This window comes from Psammomys obesus, unplaced genomic scaffold (genome assembly GCF_907164565.1).
Source record: "Psammomys obesus unplaced genomic scaffold, mPsaObe1.curated_primary_1811, whole genome shotgun sequence".
NCBI classification, from domain to species: Eukaryota; Metazoa; Chordata; class Mammalia; order Rodentia; family Muridae; genus Psammomys; species Psammomys obesus.
Genome location: NW_026596069.1, coordinates 12,564,247 through 12,579,359, shown reverse-complemented (window position 1 = coordinate 12,579,359; position 15,113 = coordinate 12,564,247). Strand labels below are relative to the sequence as shown.

Sequence of the window (15,113 nt, the reverse complement as noted above, 5' to 3'; positions counted from 1 at the left end):
TTTGAAATTTATCACATTTGCATATTTCTACAATGAAAATTTGCTGTGATTTTAAAAACTTAACTCTGTATGTTTTCTGCCATCTCATGTTCCATTTTTAAATTAATTTAATTTTCAATTAGTTGAGTAGCAGTATTTTTACAGTTTTCATTTGTGTAAAGGGAAGATCCATCTGACTTCTCAGATCCATCTTAGGTGAGTTCTTAGCAGCCGACCATCTCTGCAGAAGTTGCCCAGGAATGCTGTAGGGAATGTATAACAAAAAGGTGATGCCCTCTCAAATGCAGATACCTAGGTAAGCCGCTGCCTTAGCCTAACAGCAAAAGGCAATGGAGAGAAACTCAGAAAAGAGTGGAGTGGAGAAGGGACTCTGTGCAGGAAACAGCAGTCACTTCCTTTCCATTCTGCTGTTCCCTGCTTAGCACCTTTAAAGCAGCTAACAGAATACTCAGCTGAAGAGAAGCTGACAGGCAAGTCATTACGGTTATTGAGAGTTAATGCATGTCTGCAGACCTTGGACATTTGAATTTCTGGTGTTAAATCTCCTGCATTAACTACATACATGTACATTCTTTATGACAGCTTTTTTTTTTTGTCCAGATGTTGCTTTCTGACTTATCTTACTGTACCTGAAGTAACTAAGCATGATTTTTCTTTATTCTTGTTGCTAAAACAGCAATAGTAAAAGTGAAGTTTACACTGCTTTATACTTGTTCAAGTATCTTCTTGCTGCCTTCAGTCTTACAGGGACTGAGGAAGGCCATTGATTAGGGAGGTAACCCAGTGGCTCTGCTTCCCTTGTGCAAGCATCTAGATTTTTACAAGGATGAATTCTACCTGTGCTTCTGTTATCATGAGATTTTTTTTATTAATTACAGCTTATTCACTTTGTATCCCAGTTGTAGCCTCCTCCCTCTTCTCCTTCCAATCCCACCCTCCCTTCTTCTCTTCCCATGTCCCTCCTCCAGTCCACTGATACGGGAGGTCCTCCTCCCCTTCCATCTGACCCTAGTCTATCAGGTCTCATCAGGACTGGCTGCATTGTCTTCTTATTTCTCCTGGTAAGGCTGCTCCCCCATCAGGGGGATGTGATCAAAGAGCCAGCCACTGAGTTCATGTCAAAAAGTCTCTGATTCCATCACTAGGGAACCCACTTGGTCACTGAGTTGCCATGGGCTATATCCACACAAGGGTTCTAGGTTATCTCCATGAATGATCCTTGGTTGAAATATCAGTCTCAGAAAAGACCCCTGGGCCCAAATTTTCTGGTACTGTTGCTCTCCTTGTGAAGCTCCTGTCCCCTCCAGGTCTCTCTATCTCCACCTTCTTTCATAAGATTCCCTGCACTCTGCCCAAAGTTTGGCTATGAGTCTTAGCATCTGCTTTGATACCCTGTAGGGTAGAGTCTTTCAGAGGCCCTCTGTGGTAGATTCCTGTCCTGTTCCCTGCTTTCTCCCTCTTCCCATGTCCATCCCATTTGCCTTTTTGAGTGAATATTGATCATCTTACTCAGGGTCCTCATTTTTGATTAGCTTCTTTAGGTGAACAGATTTTAGTATGTTTATCCTATATCATATGTCTAATATCCAGTTATAAGTGAGTATATACCATGTGTGTCTTTCTGCTTCTGGGATACCTCACTCAGGATGATCTTTTCTAGTCCCCACCATTTGCCTGCAAAATTCATGATTTCCTTGTTTTTAATTGCTGACTAGTATTCCATTGTTTAGATGTACCACAATTTCTGTATCCATTCCTCAGTTGAGGAACATCTGGGCTGTTTCCAGCTTCTGGCAATTACAAATAGAGCTGCTATGAACATGGAAATGAGCTGTTTTGATAGAAAAAACATCCCAGATGTTAAATGTTTCTGCCTCTGTGCTTCAATTAAGTTCCCTGATTGTCTGTCCATGACATAAAAATGTCACAGAAATGAGATGGAGCCACACCAGCACCCACGAAGCTATAGTCAGTCCCTGCAGTGCTCTGGTCAGCAAGTATAATCTCCCAGGTGAAGACCCCTGCGCTTTGAGTTCGTCTTCCATAACAGCCATGCAAGAGCTAAACAGCTCTACCATAACAGCCACCCACCCTTCCTCCTAGGAGCTTGAAGTCAAAGGTTTCTGCCCATAACATGAACTTTGCCAACAGCAGAGACCTTCCTGGCTTGTGATCTGAGCTTCGAGATAGAAAGGATACCCCAATGTCTCTAAGAGCCAATGTTACCTTCAATTTGCAAGCATCCTGAAAGGTCCATTTGACAGAATCCTCTACCTGATTTTAGCATAATATCCTTGTGTCTGACATGACAATAACTTTAAACCAAGGGTTATGAATTCAATACCATCACACTGTTGCTCCCAGTTGGGAATTGTTAAAAAAAAAAAATCAGGTGAAATGATTTGAATAAATTTCACAACTCTGAGAAGGAGCCTGGGAAGTACACCAATTCTTCCATCATCAGTCAGTAGTTACTGGTGAAAATAATTCGTCATTAAAGAGGATTGGTAAGCAAAGTGTGGCCATTCAAACCTGTAATCCTTGCACCTGAGAGATTGGGGCAACAGGATTATAAGTCTGAGGCCATCGTGAGCTGCACAGTAAGTACTAGGCCAATAAGAGAGCCACAGGAAGATCTTGTCTCAAAATGGAATTAAAAAAAAAAAAAGGACAAAAGGAAGTCAGTTTAGATGCTGTGCTGGCAATGATGGAGAAGAAATTGATGAGGAAGTCACTGCCCTTAATATGAAGGGATAAGAAGTGCTGGTGCCCCTCCTGAAAGCCAGGCCTGGCTACCACAGATGGCCAGTTCAGACTCTATATCCTCTACTATGTGGGGTCCACACTAAGGTCACCCTCGCACATTCCAGGAAGTTTTCACTGCATCCCATGGAAGAGGGGGAGGAAAGACTATAGGAGTCAGAGGGGATGAAGAACACCAGGAGAATATGACCCACTTAACCAATCATGAGCTCAGAGACTGAAGCAGTGAGTGTGAGGCCTGCATGGGCCTGCCTCAGGTCCTCTGCATATGTCTGTTAGCTTGTTGTTGTTGTTTTGTTTTGTTTTGTTTTGTTTTGTATGGGACTCCTAACAGTGGGAGCGAGTGTATCTCTAACTCTTTTGCCTGATCTAAGACTCTTTTCCTCCTATTGGCTGGCCTTGTCCAGCCTCAATAGGAGGGCTTTTGCCTTGTCTTACTGTATCTTGTTTTGTCCTGTCTGGCGGTTGTCTTTTAGAAGCCCCTGCTTTTCTGAAGAGCAAACAGAGAGAGTGGAGAGGGATGAGGAGAGGTGGGGATAGCTAGGAGGAGTGGAGGGGAGAGAAATATATTTGGGGTGTATTGTATAAGGAAAGAATGTATTTTCAATTAAAAAAAAAGAAGTGGAGATGCACACCTTTAATCCTAACACTAGAGAAGTAAAGGCACAGAGATCTCTGTGAGTTTGAGGTCAACCTGGTCTACATAGAGAGTTCTAGGCCAATCGAGGCAACGTTGTTGAGACCCTGTTTCAAAGGAAAGAAGGGAAGAAGGAAGGAAGGGAGGGAGGGAGGGAGAGAGGGAGGGAGGAAGGAAGGGAGAAAGGAAAGAAGCCCAAGGCAATGATTCATAATAATAATGTTAACAGGTACAGGAACTCAAGGGCATGTTAGGAACAAGATGTTCTGGAGCATAAAGGAGGTATACAGAGAGAGCTCGGAGCTACAAGGTGAACCTTAGTATGGATTGGGGAGTTTGAGGAAATTTCAGAAAGAGAATCAGGCTTCCTTTGTGCAAATTCACGAATCTGAGTAGGATCTGTGGTGGACTTACAAAATCACGATCAGACAAAAAGGAACTTGAATGATCTAGACCAGAGTTCCTTAACCTAGTAATTGCATGTTTTTAACTGCATCATGGGGCTTTGCTGTACATTGAAAGGGTTCAGTAGCACTCTGGCCTCTAAATGTTATATACTATATGTACCCATTAACAAATCCAAAACGACACCAGATATGGCCAAATGTCCCCAGTAATAAAAAAAAAATCCTTTGTTGAAATCCATTGGATTAGACTGACACTTTCATTCAGAAAGCTGAAGCCAAGTTAAAAGTGATAAAGACTGAAATAAATTACTGTCTTCTGAGTCTGAAACATCAGAAAAGGAACTCAAGGACCTTTCAGACCTAAACTTTTCTTTTCCTCCTGCACCTTCATTGCTGAAATATTCAAATTCAAAATTCAAATTCAAAATATTCAAATTCATTGCTGATATTTCCTGATGCTCTGTTTTCAGAAGAGCATTATCAAGACTTCCAAGTTCAGCTTTTGCCTGGGGTGGTACCATGCAGTCTGTAAATACAGCAACCTAGGGTCACTTTGAAAAAGTAGGGCCTGTTTTCTAATTTAGAAATTATTCAGATACATAGCTATTGCTTCTACAGTGGCTGTAGATCTACACTCGCTTCCTGTATTTACCTCTTATTCTTTTTTAATTATTTTTATTTTTATTAATTAGTTTATTTGCTTTGTATCCCCCCTGTAGCTCCCATAGGGCATTATTATATCTTGGAGAAGGTTCCATGAGGTGCTGGAAAGAAGGTAAATTCTTTTGTGTTTGGGTGTAAGGTTCTGTAGATGTCTGTTAGGTCCTTTTGATGCATGACCTCTGTCAGAGTTGTTGTTTCTTTGTTTAATTTCTGTTTTGTTGACCTGTCTTTTGTTGAGAGTGAGGTGTTGAAGTCTTCCACTATTGATGTGTGGGGACCTATGTGTGGTTTAAGTTTTATTAATGTTTTTTTTTTTTTTTTTTTTTTTTTACAAATGTGGGTACCTTTGTATTTGGGGCATAGATGTTCAGGATTGTGATGTCTTCCTGGTGGAATTTCCCTTGATATGTATGAAGTGTCTTTACCCATCTCTTTTGATTAAATTTGGTTGAAAGTCTATTTTATCTGATATTAGAATGGCTACTCCTGCTTGTTTCTTGGGTCCATTGGCTTGGAAACCGTCTTCCAGCCCTTTACCCTCAAGTAATGTCTATCTTTGTGAGTTAGGTGTGTTTCTTGTATGTAACAGATTTTGGGGTCTTGTTTATGTATCCATTCTGTTAATCTGTGTCTTTTTATTGGAGAATTGAGTCCATTGATGTTGAGAGAGATTAATGACCAGCGGTTTTAGAGCCTTTGATTTTGATATTGGCTATGGTAGTAAGTTTGTGTGCTTTGTTACTTTTTGTTTTGCTGTAGTGAGGTTAAATATTTCCTGTGTTTTCCTGAAAGTAGTCTTCTTGGGTTGTATTTTCCCTTCTAGTGTCTTCTGTAACACTGGATTTGTGTGTAGGTATTGTTGAAATTTGTTTTTGTCATTGAATATCTTGTTTTCTCCATCTATGAGGACTGAGAGTTTTACTGGGTATAGTAGCCTGGGCTGACATCTGTGTTCTCGTAGGGTCTGCATGATATCCGTCCAGGCCTTTCTGGCTTTCATAGTCTCTGTTGAGAAGTCAGGTGTGATTCTGATGGGTTTGCCATTATGTGTTACTTAGCCTTTTTCCCTTGCAGCTTTTAGTATTTTTTCTTTGTTCTGTATATTTACTGTTCTGATTATTATGTGGTGTAAGGATTTTCTTTTCTGGTCTGATTTATTGGGTGTTCTGCACTTGCTTCCTATATTTACCTCTGAATTCTAAAAAAAAAAAAAAAAAAAGACCATATGATTTCCAATCTCCTAAGCATAACTAAGAGAAAGAAGAGCCTGTAGGGTATGCCCTAAAGATTTCATTTCTTAGGCCACCTATCCCTGCATTACAAGGAAAGCATATAAATGCCTCTTTGAGCTCCTCATTATTTTCCAATGTGACTCCATCACATTGCGATGATATTATTCGTACAAATTAACAAAGATAAAGAAGACTGGTCCAGTAGTTATAAAAATTTTAACATGAGAATGATAGAGGACTTTCTCCTTTACAACATCTTTGTTACCTAATGATACATTTTTTTCTACTTCGATTTATATCTGGGATATATATATATATATATATATATACATATATATATATACATATACATATATATGAATAAATATTATCATATAATTATATTGGACCTGCAAATATTTGTAATAAAAAAATTCTTTCCTTGGCTTTAAAGTTGATGATAACCTTAGTTATACATTTACTCACTGATTTGTTTTTTCGTGTAGCAACTGTTTCTATAAGCCTATTGTATATGAGCCATTGTTCTGTGCTTTCTTCATTACCATATGCCTAAGATAGGGCATTAAAGTTTACAGAATGAATGTTTCTCTTGTGGCAGGCTGTGGTAAGATACTGACTTCTGACTCCAACCTGAACCTTGACTAGGAATTTCCTAGAGAGCTAAGTAAAAGAGATAGTATTCATTTCATCTCATGTCTGTGTACGTGTGCCTGAGTGAATATATGTGTACTACGTGTGTGAAGGTGCCTGTAGATGTTAGAAGATGGTATAAGATCACACTGAACTTGAGTTACAGGGTTTGTGAACTCCCCAATGCAGATTCTGGAAACTAAACTTGGAGCCTCTCCATGACCAGTAAAAGGGTCTCAACTTCTGAAACATCTCTCCAGAGCAGAAGACGGTATTTTTATTTGATGTCCTAACAGTAAATTTTAACTTCTACTCACACTAGAATGTCTGAGCTTCTGAGTTAGACAACCTAGAATTTAAGTTAGCTGACCTATAATTTAAATAAAAATATGAAGAAACAAAGGTATCATTTTCTATTTCTATGTACTACTCATGTGGGAAGGCTGTTTTTCAATGTCCTGAAGGTTTCAGCATACCAGGGAATAGGATTGATGACTTTAATTCACAGTGACTTGGGAGGAAGCCACTCTCAGGTTCAAGAGTGAAAAGAATTGTCTGCATTCAATTCTGCACATGCTGGGTGAGCCACAGGGACAGGAAGTCAGTAATAGCAGAGATGGATCTATTGCTACATTAGACACTGGTATTTAATCACTGTCCCTGAGATGCAGGCTAAAGCATTTTCCACTTCGTGGTGGAAGAAGAATGGAAAATACTAAAGCTATCTTGCAATCAGCATATCATCCAAAGTAGAAGTTTTATTAAAGCTATGAATCTCAGTCAAGGTGAGCCACCTGTGAGATACCTCACCACAGCGACTCCAGGTGAATGCTGCCTGGTCTCCTTTTGAATCTGCTGCAATCAGAGGTGACAAAGGACCAAAGAGAAAAACAAACGTACAAAGCAACTCAGCCTACAGAGAAGAGAAATAGCCAGAAACAGGACCCTTAGAAGTCATTAGTGACACTACATTGTCACTTAAAGCTATGTATAAACTCAAGTATCTATGTGTGAGTATGAAATATGTGATTGTGTGTGTGTGTTTGTGTGTGTGTGTGCATGCATATGCATGAGTTATACATAAAATGCAAGAGTGGGCTCTAAGTTTCCATTTATCTCCTCATCCTGTGGTTTGAAGCAGTATTTTTAATGAGATCAGGAATTATATTTTAATATGTAGATAATTTCCAAATGCATGGAAACTATTACCCCATCCAAATACCAATTTTCACAAAAATACTTAAGGCATGTACTTAAAGAAAACAAAACAAGAAAAATCGCAAAATAGTTCAACTGTGGTAACTCATTAAATTCAAATAATGCCAGATTGGGTCTACTCAGAACGTAATAAGATCAAAAACTCAAGTGACAACACATGCTGGAGAGGATTTGGAGAAAGGGGAACCCTCCTCCATTGATGGTGGGAATGTAAACTTATACAACCACTTTGAAAATCAATCTGATGCTTTTTCAGAATATTAGGAATAGTGCTACCTCAAGATCCAGCTATACCACTCCTGGGCATATATCTGAAAGATGCTTAACCATACAACAAGAACATTTGCTCCACTATGTTCATAGCATTTTTATTCATGATAACCAGAATCTGGAAACAACTCAGATATCCCACAACTGAGGAATGGATACAGAAATTGTGGTACATTTACACAATGGAACTACTCAGCAATTAAAGAGAAGGAAATCATGAAATTTGCAAGCAAATGATGAGATCTAGAAAAGCTCATTCTGAGTGAGGCAACCCAGAAGCAGAAAGACACACATGGTATATACTCACTTATAAGTGGATATTAGACATATAATATACGATAAACATATTAAAATCTATAGTCCTTAAGAAGCTAAAAAGCAAAAAGGACCCTATTGAAGATGCTTAATCCTCATTCAGAAGTACCAACAGTACAGACATCAGAAGCAGGAAAAGACAGAGAACAGGAGAGGAGCCCACCACAGAAGGCCTCTGAAAGAATCTACCCAGAAAGGTTGAAGCAGATACTGAGATTCATAGCCAAACTTTGGGCAGAGTGCAGGGAATCTTATGGAAGAAGAGTGAGATAGAAAGACCTGGAGGGAGGGGACAGGAGCCCCACAAGGAGACCAACAAAGCCAAAAAATCTGGGCCCAAGGGGCCCTGCAGAGACTGATGCTCTAGCCAAGGACCATGCATGGAGAGGACCTAGACCCCTGCTCAGATGTAGAATACAGGCAGCTCAGTCTCCATGTGGGTCAGAGCAGGAGCTGTCTCTGACATAGACTTAGTGGTTGGCTCTTTGATCACTTCCCCCTGAGTGGGCAGCCTTGCCAGGCCACAGAAGAAGAGGATGAGCTAGTCCTGTTGAGACCTGATAGGCTAGGGTCAGATAGTAGGGGAGGAGGAGCTCCCCTATCAGTGGACTAGGGGAGGGGCGTGGGTAGAAGAGGAAGAGAGAGGGAGAGTGGGAAAAGGAGGAGATGAGGGAGGGAACTACAGCTGGGATACAAAGTGAATAAATTGTAATAAATAATTACTCAATAAAAAAAAGAAAAGAAAAAAGAAAGTTGAAGAGGAAACTAGAGGTTTGGCACTGGGGACAGAAGGCACCCGACATCCTCCGGGATCCTTTCTCCGCTTCCCTTTCCATCTGCACTCTCATTACACACTTTCTGCCCTTCTCTTTACTCCCTTGCTTTATCGGAATGCATGGACTGCAGAGCTTCAGATTTCTGATGCTCCAATCATAACGCACCTAGAGTAATAATGTCAGCCATGGACAGAGAAAAAAAGTGATACAGAAAATAAGGTGGAGAAAAATGTTGGGGAAGAGATATTGATGGAGACACATGTAGTATACCTGGGTCACTCCCAGGGCAAGGCTCAGGGAACCTTAGACATTGGGTGCTCCTCTCTCTTATTCCTAATCTGTAAATTCTCTCAGAAAGCAAAAATCTCTGAAAAACACTCACTGACAAGAACTGCTTACTGTTTATATATGATTATTCTGTATCACAATAACCATATGGATTATTAAAAAAACTTAAGGCTCCCTTTGTTTTGTCAGCTCCTGTGGAATATCTATTTAAAACTTCTGGAGCTTACACTCTCCGAGAACATGTTATTCTGAGACATCTGACCTCCGCAGCAATTTCCTTGGCTTTAGTCGAAATTATGATGGTGCAATATTCTAGAAAATTGCCTATTCAGAAAACAGAAGAACCCATGTTCTCTCATCTCTCACTCTTAATCAACTGAAAATAAAGGGCTATATTAAGAACTGTGGTCGTTGCTAACCAGCTGCTTTATCCTGGATGGTGACTTCATGCCTCCAGGCCTGGCCATCCTCCTCTGTAAGAGATCTGCTAGAATAAAAAGTCCATTTGTCTTGGGGTAAATGAAAGATGAGCTTCTTAGGAGGGTATTCCAAATTGTTAATAATGTAGAAGGGTTTGTAAGAGGCCTACATTCTGGAACTTTTAACTCAGGCCCCTGTTTCTAAAATAAATGTGTTACCGTAAATAGCTCAATACAGGTGTGGTTTTTTTTTCATTACAGAGAACTAGGATTTGAAAGCCCCTGGAAGCACTTGGGAAGTCTGCAAATGCCACAACCAACTGCTATTCCAAAGAAAACAAAATAGATGGTTCTGCAAAGCTCATGCTGTTTCTTCATTGCGTTTTAGGTGAGTGCTTGCGACAACAATGTCAGGACCAGCATGTTTTAATCTCTCAAAGTGTGCTTTTCCTCTTTGCATAAAAACGGGCTTAAAGAGTATCAGCATCTTTCATTCAGCTCTGTCCTTTCACTGAATTCCCATTAAAGACTATTTCTTTGCTTCTGCTTTCTTCCTGTTAACAGAAACTATCTGAACTGGATTTAGGTGAGAAATGACTTATAATGGAGAAAAACCCGCAATTATAAACAATTTAAACAATATAAATAGTTCCAGTCTATTTGAATAGAATAGAGCTCCTATTCTAGAAATTACCTATTTTTTTCTTCTTTTTCTTTTTTTACTTTTGTTATTATTATCAGGATGAGGTAGCAGACATCCAGGTTATAGTGACAGATAGCTAAAGAAAGTGGGGGTGGTTACGTTGGCATACTAGCATGTCAATGTGGGAGCTAAGTAATTTTAGAAGCTTCCTGTTGGGGGATTTTAAATTGTCTAAATTAGAAGTGGAGAGCAATTAAGGTCAGGTAAACTAAATCTTGCAGTGCTTTATACAATAAAACAGAGAGAGAGAAAAACTGAGAAAGGTTTGTTTTGTCTAGATATGAAATAAAATAAAATAAAAAAATAAAACAAATCAATGTTGGATTATCAAATGTAATGACCCTTCAGTGCTACAAAAGGCAATGATAGCAACTTAGTTATATAGAGTTTTCCTGAAATCTGCTGTTGTTAGTCTTCGGCAGGACAGAGGAGGATCAGAAAGTTGAGTGGGGCTCATGTTGTGAATTCCTACTTCAGCCTAAAACCAGCTTTCAAAGTAGTAGTGTTTGCTTTATTATCTACTTTTAGAAGTGGCCATGTCCAGGACATCAGAACAGAATCATGTCTAGCTCTTAACTAAGCAATGCGACTGAGAGGGTACCTATCATTGTCTAAGTCTAATCCAATAGGTGTCCGTGCTTCCTTCCCACGTTAAAACTTATGCAAGTGAAAACTGTTCAATCATTTTAAAAACAGTGAAAATACAGTATAAGTCAAAGTGACATTATGGCATGTCTAAAAACAGCTTTGATTAAAAATCAGATTTAGAGTCTTCATCCACTTTAAGTAAATGAGAGAAAAGATCAAAATCATGTGTATTACAAAAAGACTGCTTCCAGCCACCAAGATACCCTTTGTTACTTTGATTAACTTCAAAATGAAAACAAAAGATTCTCCCGTATTCTTAACTGTGTATGAATTTTCTTTACTGAGATTAGATTTAGAGCTAACCTCGTGATTTCCTTTATTTTCAAGAGATTTGTTTGCTGTAATTCCCAAGAGCTAAACTGAGTACATTTCAAAAATCAATTTGCCTCATGTAGCCCTTATTCTAGAAAAGAAAATCAAAATGAGAAATATGTCTCTGAGCTCTTTATTCTGCAGTTGTGTCTGTCTGTATCCATCTTTATCTTCAGGGCCATTACTGGTTTTGTCTGGTGCTATCTACAATGGGGACTGTCACCTGTTGGGCTATAATTTATTCCAGTTATCGACACCAGTTTCCCCTCGTGACTTTTAATCCTGACATCCAGTGACACCACCTCTTCCTTTGTCCTTAAGAACTGTGAATGTCAGTGTCTATAGCTTCCTACTGCTACTGTACCATGAGGTTGCTTCGCAATCCCCAGTTGTGGTGGTTTGAATGAAAACGGCTCCATAAGCTTGTATGTTTGAATGTTTGAATCCCTAGTCGATGAGGCTGGTTGGGAAGGATTAAGAAGTGTGGCCTTGTTGGAGGAAATGTGTCACTGTCTCTTGAGGTGGGTCTGAAGTTTTCAAACATCCATACCATCCCAGTTGCTCTCTTGGCCTCTTGGTTGTTGTCTCAAAAAGTAAGCTATCGCTCCAGCAAAATGTCTTCCTGCCTGCTGCCATGCTTCCCAGCATGATGATCATAGATTCTAAGCTTCTAGAGCCATCCATGAAATCCACATTAAATACTTTGCCTCGGTCATGGTATCTCTGCACACCAACAGAAGAGTAACCAAGACGCCAGCGTAGCTCCCAGGTCTCCCATCCATTGTGTCACTATTTCACTAGATTAAATTCTCTTTTAAATACTTTTTCTCTTTTTAGACTAAGTTATAACTAATCCATCAATGTTTTATTATTTTTTATAAATGTAAAAGCAATGAATTTCTTCTCCCCCATCCCACCCCTCAAGAAAACAAATGATTCCCAGGAAACCAAATTTAAGGCTATAGTTAGGGTTTTTCCCCCCCCTTGACTTACACATGCTTTATACTAAGGCTTTGAGATATATTACAGACACAAAATGGCACCAATAACATGAATCTCTATCAATATTCACAAGGTGCTTGTTATCAGTCAAATCAAGGAATAGAAGGTGACCAATATCTTGAGAAGAACAACCCTTCTAGTCAGTTCTCTCAGCAGAAACCAAATCATAGTTTGCATCACCACTGGCTGTTCTTGGGTGTTCATCAAGAGAATCACACATTGTGTCCTGTGGTTATGAATCATTCCTTTTAAAATGAGTATAATTGCTATTTTAGAGCCATTTCAGGTTTTTAACAAGCAGAGGAAGAAGGAATGAGCTTTTCCTATATCCTGCCTGCCCTGACACATCCAGGGCATCCTCAGGTAGCACCACTCACCACTGTGAGGTGTTTATTACCAACAATCGATCAATCTGCATTGACTCACTGCCACAATTCACTCTGTGCATTAGTGAGCATGATAGTTTTTGGACAGAAGCACGTGACGTATGTCCACATTGATGGATTAATTGGTTTCACTGCCCTAAAAATATTTCCTGCATACTAGATCCACTGGTATTTGTAGGAGACCCAGAGTTTTTGCAGGTCCTGGATTGTCATTGTGGAATCCTGGGATGTCCAGCCTTCTCAGATTGCCCTACTTCACTCAGTGATGGGCACTTACGTTTCTCCCTATCTTTTCATGCCCCGAAGGCCTGTTCAATTTCAGCATGAATAATACTTCACTGCTTGGTTGTACCACACTGTGTGCATCTATTCACAATTGCAGAAAACTAATATAAACATTTATGGTCAGGGTTTTGTGTGATGGCGGCATTTGGTTTCAGTTGGGTAAATACCAAGGAACAAGATGAATGGACTGCAGAAGCATATGTTTAGCATAGTACGAGATTGTGTATCGCTTTGCCTCTCTACCAGCCATCAACAAATAACCTGCTGCTTCCTTCTCTCAAGAGCATTTGTTAATGTCAGTGTATCGAATCTTGGTCATTCCAATGGCTGTGTGGCTTTGTTTTTAATTAGCAACTCTCTAGCAGAAGACAATATGGAGCATCCTTGCCCATGCCCCTTTACCACCTGTATGGCATCTTCCAAGATATGGCCACTTGGATCTCCAGCCCACTTTTGAATAGAGTTGTTTGTATTCTTATTATTCCGTTAAAAAATTCTATGTACATTTTGTATCTTTTACAGGTATCTTTTCTAAGCTGTGTTTTATCTTGTCTTAAAGAATGAGAAATAGGGACAATGAAAAAAAAAACAACTTAATATATCTAAAACTATATACCTAGCTATAGAATATTGCATAAATTTGTTGCTGTTAAAAGAACTATTGTTACCTTTCCCATTTCCATTCCAAACTAATGGAAAGATTGTTTTAAATCCTTAAGAATACTCTAAATCTTTATTCATTTAATGTTCAGCTATCATAAGCACTATTTGACATGAAAACACCTTTGTAGGGCATAGCTTCATCTAGAATTAAAGTTTCATGATTGTTTATTCATAGATTTCGCCTACAAGTTGAATCTGACTTCTCCATCTTCATAGTGGCTGTTTGCTGCCTTAAGATGTTTTTATTATCTGAACATTTAATAGTTCCTATATTAAATCTGAATATGTTGAAGATCTAAGTGGTCAGGAGGCCAGTGTCTGTCTTGCTTAAAAGGTAAAGCTTTTGTCCTGTCTCCACCACCCGAGCCTCTCTCACAGGCTCTTCTGGTATTAAAGTATCTGCTCACTTGATCATTTTGGTGCCTAGCTTCGTTTTGTTAAATAGAAGGACCTCGCTGTTCTCATTTCCTTCTCATTTATTTATGTAGACATTTTCTTTTCTGTCTTATCTTAGAGGCTATCACAACTGCTCATCTCTCCATTTTAATGTACTGTGGTTATCGTCAAAAGGACACACTGTCCTTTCTACCAATATTTTTCAACTATTCAACCAGTGTTAGTGTTGACTGTGAACTCTCTAATTTAGAATCCTTTCAGAGAACGTTATCATAGTCAAAACAGAAGTGCTTGGGCCCTCTCGTACTCTTGAAGCTGAAAGGCACAGAGCTGAGTAGTTTCTGTGGCTTAAAAGGCAGTAAATAACTGATATTCCCAAAACAAATATTTCCTTTAGTTTGGTAAAATACTGAAAATTCTAATCACAAGCATTTATATTTATATCCAGATTATAAAACTGAGACTTTACACAGTTAATTTTAAAAAATCAGCTGGGTATTAAAAAAACATGTTTACTAATAAAATATGCTACATAGTACATTAAGTCTAAAAAATTGGCCAGGTGAGCACAACTTGGGCAATGGTATAGACATTTGGCTTTGGAATGATTGGTACTCATATGTGACAGAAGGCTACAAAAATATCATTACTGACTTCATAAAGTTCCCTAGAGTGGGAAACACCCAACGTCAAAGCTCACCTGGGCCAACCAGATGGTAGTGAAGTCATTGGAAGAGAAGAACAGCGAGGATAAAGGTGCTGGCTCTTGGACTGAAGAACAAATTTTGATAGAGGTTTTTTGTTGTTTTTTTTTTTTAATCACTGTTTCCAAAAACAGTTCAGGAAAATGTTCTAAAAATGATAGAGTCAGTAGTATAATGAGGTTGAACCAAAAAGTCTTATCTTTATGCAGGTAGGTGGTATCTCAAAATAGAAATTATTCTTTATCTATCTTTGTAACCCTATAAGCTAGCATAGTATGTATGGCACACTATAGGTAGTTTCTGGATAAATTCCTGTTGATTCGTTGAAGACAGCTGAGTAGTACTGGGCATATATATATATATATATATATATATATATATATATATATATATATA

The 15,113-nt window shown here is 38.9% G+C and overlaps 1 protein-coding gene across 2 annotated transcripts in view; it reads left to right on the top strand.

The window, feature by feature from the left end:
* Dtna (dystrobrevin alpha) overlaps positions 1-15,113 on the top strand; it is a 349,673-nt gene that overhangs the window by 162,116 nt on the left and 172,444 nt on the right. For both annotated transcript variants that reach the window (XM_055625819.1, XM_055625818.1), the window contains exon 2: positions 9,880-10,006. The gene's annotated coding sequence lies outside the window, so the exon portion shown is untranslated. The remainder of the gene's footprint in view (positions 1-9,879; positions 10,007-15,113) is intronic.